This window comes from Poromitra crassiceps (genome assembly GCF_964638095.1).
Source record: "Poromitra crassiceps genome assembly, chromosome: 10".
Lineage (NCBI taxonomy): Eukaryota > Metazoa > Chordata > Actinopteri > Beryciformes > Melamphaidae > Poromitra > Poromitra crassiceps.
In genome coordinates this window covers 44,162,570-44,169,907 of record NC_139631.1, presented here as the reverse complement: position 1 = coordinate 44,169,907, position 7,338 = coordinate 44,162,570, and the positions used below count along the sequence as shown (strand labels likewise).

The following is a 7,338-nucleotide window of genomic DNA, read 5'->3' as shown; positions in this document are numbered from 1 at the left end:
ACAAAAAACAGACATATATTTTGTACAGGCAAAATTACTAATTGATTAACTGAAGAGAAGAAAATCGACTAGTTGATCAGGCCCTAATGCAAGTAAGCTGGTGAACACTGAAGTGAAGCAGACTTGATCATGATCAGCCCAATGCTTTCTCCCTTCAATTAAACAACACAGATAAGTGAGGCACCATGATCAGCCCAACACTTTCTGCCTTCAATTAAACAACACAGATAAATGAGGCACCATGATCAGCCCAACACTTTCTGCCTTCAATTAAACAACACAGATAAGTGAGGCACCATGATCAGCCCAACACTTTCTCCCTTCAATTAAACAACACAGATAAATGAGGCACCATGATCAGCCCAACACTTTCTGCCTTCAATTAAACAACACAGATAAGTGAGGCACCATGATCAGCCCAACACTTTCTCCCTTCAATTAAACAACACAGATAAGTGAGGCACCATGATCAGCCCAACACTTTCTCCCTTCAATTAAACAACACAGATAAATGAGGCATCATGATCAGCCCAACACTTTCTGCCTTCAATTAAACAACACAGATAAATGAGGCATCATGATCAGCCCAACACTTTCTCCCTTCAATTAAACAACACAGATAAGTGAGGCACCATGATCAGCCCAACACTTTCTCCCTTCAATTAAACAACACAGATAAATGAGGCATCATGATCAGCCCAACACTTTCTCCCTTCAATTAAACAACACAGATAAATGAGGCACCATGATCAGCCCAACACGTTCTGCCTTCAATTAAACAACACAGATAAGTGAGGCATCATGATCAGCCCAACACGTTCTGCCTTCAATTAAACAACACAGATAAGTGAGGCACCATGATCAGCCCAACACTTTCTGCCTTCAATTAAACAACACAGATAAGTGAGGCACCATGATCAGCCCAACACTTTCTGCCTTCAATTAAACAACACAGATAAGTGAGGCACCATGATCAGCCCAACACTTTCTGCCTTCAATTAAACAACACAGATAAGTGAGGCATCATGATCAGCCCAACACTTTCTGCCTTCAATTAAACAACACAGATAAGTGAGGCATCATGATCAGCCCAACGCTTTCTGCCTTCAATTAAACAACACAGATAAGTGAGGCACCATGATCAGCCCAACACGTTCTGCCTTCAATTAAAGAACAGATAAGTGAGGCATCATGATCAGCCCAATGCTTTCTGCCTTCAATTAAACAACACAGATAAATGAGGCATCGATCAGCCCAACACTTTCTGCCTTCAATTAAACAACACAGTTAAGTGAGGCATCATGATCAGCCCAACACTTTCTGCCTTCAATTAAAGAACAGATAAATGAGGCATCATGATCAGCCCAACACTTTCTGCCTTCAATTAAACAACACAGATAAATGAGGCATCATGATCAGCCCAACACTTTCTGCCTTCAATTAAACAACACAGATAAATGAGGCATCATGATCAGCCCAACACTTTCTGCCTTCAATTAAACAACACAGATAAATGAGGCATCATGATCAGCCCAATGCTTTCTGCCTTCAATTAAAGAACAGATAAGTGAGGCATCATGATCAGCCCAACAATTTCTGCCTTCAATTAAACAACACAGGTAATTGAGGCATCATGATCAGCCCAACACTTTCTGCCTTCAATTAAACAACACAGATAAATGAGGCATCATGATCAGCCCAACACTTTCTGCCTTCAATTAAACAACACAGATAAATGAGGCATCATGATCAGCCCAATGCTTTCTGCCTTCAATTAAAGAACAGATAAGTGAGGCATCATGATCAGCCCAACAATTTCTGCCTTCAATTAAACAACCCAGATAAGTGAGGCATCATGATCAGCCCAACACTTTCTGCCTTCAATTAAACAACCCAGATAAGTGAGGCATCATGATCAGCCCAACACTTTCTGCCTTCAATTAAACAACACAGATAAGTGAGGCATCATGATCAGCCCAACACTTTCTGCCTTCAATTAAACAACACAGATAAATGAGGCATCATGATCAGCCCAACACTTTCTGCCTTCAATTAAACAACACAGATAAATGAGGCATCATGATCAGCCCAACACTTTCTGCCTTCAATTAAACAACACAGATAAGTGAGGCATCATGATCAGCCCAACACTTTCTGCCTTCAATTAAAGAACAGATAAGTGAGACATCATGATCAGCCCAACACTTTCTGCCTTCAATTAAAGAACAGATAAGTGAGGCATCATGATCAGCCCAACAATTTCTGCCTTCAATTAAACAACACAGATAAGTGAGGCATCATGATCAGCCCAACACTTTCTGCCTTCAATTAAAGAACAGATAAGTGAGGCATCATGATCAGCCCAACACTTTCTGCCTTCAATTAAACAACACAGATAAATGAGGCATCATGATCAGCCCAACAATTTCTGCCTTCAATTAAACAACACAGGTAAGTGAGGCACCATGATCAGCCCAACAATTTCTGCCTTCAATTAAACAACACAGATAAATGAGGCATCATGATCAGCCCAACAATTTCTGCCTTCAATTAAACAACACAGGTAAGTGAGGCACCATGATCAGCCCAACAATTTCTGCCTTCAATTAAACAACACAGGTAAGTGAGGCACCATGATCAGCCCAACACTTTCTGCCTTCAATTAAACAACCCAGATAAGTGAGGCATCATGATCAGTATCGGCTAACAAAGGCTTTCAAATGAAATATCTCCATCGGCCCGAAAAGGACATTTCTGCTGATAAAATGATGCTTAAATGATGCTAGCCCTAACCCAGGGAGAGCATCATCCAAGCCTGTTTATGTAGGATGAATCTTGTCGTTCTTCTTGATGTTGTTATTTACAGAAAATGTTCTGTAAATAAATACAAAATAATTGATGTTTTACATAAAATAAGTTGAAGTGGTTTTCTTATTTTGCCCAGTACATTTTGCCTGCATCTGCCAGTGGGCCATCACCACAAGAGTAGGCATACTAATGTGTTAATTTTAAGGATATGACATTTTTGGTCGATACCGATAACCGATAACAATGCTGCTATGGCCGATAAGCGATATTTACAGATGTCAATATGATGGTCTGTATAAAAACAAGTTTCTATGATGATCAAATTTTGTACAAACTGTGGATTTGAAAAAGTAATGTCTTCATTTTACTTCCAAAACATTTGGAAAAGACCATAAGTCATAGATTTACCACATTGTTTACCCTCAATATGAACATTTTGGCCAATACCAATACCCAATAAATTATAAACCCGATAGAAAATGACTAACATCTGCCGATATGATTGCTGATATATCGTGCATAGTTAATTCCACTACAGGAGAGACTCTGACATTACTGGGGGAAATGTGTGATATATCGCTATAATCGCTATATATCGCTATATATAACGGCAATCGGCCAAAAGAGTTGCAAAATATCGTGTATATGTGTGTGTGTGTGTGTGTCTGTGTGTGTGCGTGTGTGCGCGCACATGTGTGTGCGTGTGTGCATGTGTGTGTGTGCGTGTGTGTGTTGTGGATCATATTCGGGTGCATGCTATTTCCAGCAGGCTCAGTTTCCTGGGGTGACAGCACTTCAACACATGCTCACTCCCACACTAAGGAGTTTGCTCTGGACTCTTTAGTGTCACTTGTTAACGCACTGCTGGCCCTTTTTCCTCCAGGTCCTGGTCGATGCACTAGCGCCGCGTTAGGGATCCCCACTGGCCTTGTGGCAGCCCTGCACCCGCCTACACAGCATTCAAGCGCCGGGATTGGCCTGGAGCGAGCCAGTACACAACAGTCACATTTTTGACAGCTCAGGTTCACACACAGCACAAATCTCCCACACACTCTGCATCCACGCGTCATAGCCATTAATTAATTAATCTGGATAGCTGACATTGAAAGAAATGATGGTCACGTACGGTCCGTGCGAACGCTAACATGGCTTCATTGGATCAATATGGCTCGACTGTAGCCCACCTGAAGCCACCTTTCCTGTATTCAATAATGCAAACAAAACTTGTGAGTTCCTAAACCGTGCGACCACATTACAACACTAACGTTAATGCGAGTTATAAATAAATTGTAGTAGAAACTTCATTGTTTCTCTGTCGCCTTGATCAGATTTGTGCAGTGATCCACACCACATCCCTAATCAAACATGAGTGGAATTAACGCCTGGGCATTTTGCACTGGCATCTGATGGGCAAACTCCCAGATATCACTCTTCTTGGGGTTGATGCAGTAGCCTGGTAATCCAGCCAGTCACGTGAACTCACATTTCATTTCGTTCTACCACACCGTCTGGCATCCATCCCTGGGAGGGTGTTTGCAGAAATTAGAAAGTGTTCTAGCCAATCAGCGATCACCTCGTAGTTGACATCGTAACTGACCAATCAAGAACGCCGCTGGCAAAACAGTAATGGCTGCCTACGTTCAACGTTAACAAGTTAACGCAAACGAGTTTAAACAGCCATAAAGTGCCGTTATTTCAGAAATAAACTCAATAACAACAATTAAACAAGTACAGCAGTATGCAACAGCAGAGTTTCTCAGATGAAAATATGTTTTGCCGTTCTCAAGAGTGGATTTGGGTTTGACTGGATCCACCACTGATTGGCTGAAGGAGTTGTCTGTCAAGGCAAGTAACCCGCCCAACTTCCGCCCACTGCAAAACACTGGGTGAAAGCTTAAGGCCAGACAGTCTGGTAGAACAAAATGAAATGTGAGTTCACGTGACCGGCTGCTTTACCAGGCTATTGATGCAGGTAAAACCTCATCTCTTTTTTTCCCTCACAGGACTTTTGTTTGAGTCTTGCAATCAAGTCAGATTTTCTGAAGAGAAAGATCATATATTTTAGACCAGGGGTTTTTAAAGTCTGAGGCTGTGGGCCTCCCCCCCAGACACAGCTTGGAAAAAGTAGCCTCCCTTGCTCAATTCCTGGATGCCTGGGATTATGATTGTTATTTGACCCCATAGACACTCAACAGTTGAGGGAAAATAGCCTGAGATTACTGTTTGACACACTTCAGACTGACCAAATACATAAAAAGGTCTGTCTGAAGTCATTTATTTGTTCCGACTCTGGGAAAGTGGGAAAAACTGTCAAATGCCCCAAAACGACTGTATCCCTGAACTATCTCTTTAACCAAATCATACACATTTAGGCTATTCTATGAGATATCCTTTTAATAACTACTGTAATATTTGCTCACTTCCATTCACTGAGCCTCCCCTGAAACTGCTTGGAGACCCCCCCCCCCCCACACACACACACACACACTTTGAAAACCTCTGTTTTAGACCATATTAGGCTATTCACATGTAATGTTATTCCATTTCAGACATCTGCATCGGCAAACTTGAGGAGATAATGCCTGCTATTCAGGACCTAATGTAAAATGGAGAAAGGGAAAAAAATACATGGCCAGAACGCAGGACAGTCACTTCAATGTAACGTTAAAATCGGAATAACGCTGGTTACCTTTTCCCATCTTCCTCAGGGCTTGAGTCTTGCACTCAAGTTGATTTGTTTGAGGATAAACATAATGGTTTAGACAATAATGTGGAACAGGGAATAGTGTGATCCTCCCACGCATGCACTACGTCTTGCAGGTGAAACTCCTCGCCATTAGGTGAAAAGAGGCGGCTGGCGACTGCACATGTATCAGAGGAAGCATGACCAGGACAGCATGACCAGGACAGCATGACCAGGACAGCATGACCAGGACAGCAGTGGGAATTGGTCAAGCACAATTGGGGAGAAAATGAGGGGGGGGGGGGTCAGAAAAAAAGTGATAAAAAATATATAATATGGCTTTGGGAACAAAGCGCCCAGACTTACGGCTGCTGCAGGTTCTCACCTTACGATAATGCTAGTCGTCGCCTATTAGGCTACATAGCATAATTTAAGCTAAAGTGTTAGCATGCTAAAGCCCTGGACAGAGCAATCTGCCAGAGAGGGTTTGGGGTCCAATCATCTCATCACATAGATACATAAGAAGAGCAACAAGCTAAACTAACAAAGAGTCAGTGTAAACCTCTATGACAACAGGCCAACAAATATAACAGATTTATCTTTCTATGCACAAATCTTTGTATTTACCTGTATAGCTACATCTTCAGGTTTATACATGAACGGTAATAATCCAATATGAACGGTAATTAAGACACACACACACACACACACACACACACACACACACACACACACACACACACACACACACACACACACACACTATATGGGCATATAGAATATCCGCTTGATAGTGAGTTTATAGTAGGCTTACTAGGCTACCGTTATGTTATTACCAGTAGCCTACCTGAATTTCAGACATAGCCTACTGTAAAGTTCATGTCAGTTTAGAAAGAGACTAATAAAAGTACAATACCAGGAAGAAAATGAGCACATAAATAGTGCATGTAGCAGATCATGGCTGTTCACAAGTCCACATGCAGTGACACAGCCTATAGTGACATTGTTCCAATGTTTCCAAAAACAACAGGAATAGGCTACATTGTGTCACTTTGTGTAGGCTCCGTTTATTATGATAGCCCGCATTTGTTTCGAATTAGCCGACACATAAATCTAGATCCGTTAGCCTACACGAAATTCCTCAACACAGAAGTTCCGCTATGAACTAACGGATTTGCCTCGTGTAACTTTATGATGTTCAGTAGGCCTACTACCACCAGGATGTTTTAAAGTTTGGCGATCTCCGTTGTTGTTAGTAAATAAGCAGCAGTCCCAACAAAGACGCACAACACCAAGCGACACAGCGTGCGTGCGTGTGCGTGCGTGTGCGCGCGCGTGTGTGTGTGTGTGTGTGTGTGTGTGTGTGTGTGTGTGTGTGTGTGTGTGTGTGTGTGTGTGTGTGTGTGTGTTTACCTGGCCGAGGCTTTTCTCTCCAGTCCGCTGAGTGTCTTGTGTCCGTCAGGAGATCAGAGGATCTCCACGAGATCTACTGGATCATTCTGCTCCAAACACAGACTCTCTCTCTCTCGCTCTCTCTCTCTCTCTGCTGTCTGGAAGCCACGTTTCTCTTCTTTTCTTTTCTCTCTTTTCTTTCCTGGTTAGCTCCAGCAGTGTGTCTGTGTGTCGGAAGAAGAAGATCTTGGAGAAGAGAGGAGAGGAAAGGAAAAAAAGTTTCTGTAGTTTTGACATCACATCCCGCTTCCGCCGAGGAGAGAGAGAGAGAGAGAGGGGGGGGGGGGGGGAGCAATATGAGCTCCCTTTGCCTGCAGGTCTGAGGCTCTGGACCAGACTGTAGCCTATACAAATACTGATGATGATGATGATATTGATATAATAATAATAATAAT

General features: G+C 42.4%; 1 protein-coding gene across 3 annotated transcripts in view; it reads right to left on the bottom strand.

The window, feature by feature from the left end:
- ddr2l (discoidin domain receptor family, member 2, like) overlaps nt 1–7,068 on the bottom strand; it is a 57,337-nt gene extending 50,269 nt beyond the window's left edge. For all 3 annotated transcript variants that reach the window (XR_014553120.1, XM_083645042.1, XM_083645043.1), the window contains exon 1: nt 6,905–7,068. The gene's annotated coding sequence lies outside the window, so the exon portion shown is untranslated. The remainder of the gene's footprint in view (nt 1–6,904) is intronic.
- Between the last annotated feature and the right edge of the window lie 270 nt (nt 7,069–7,338).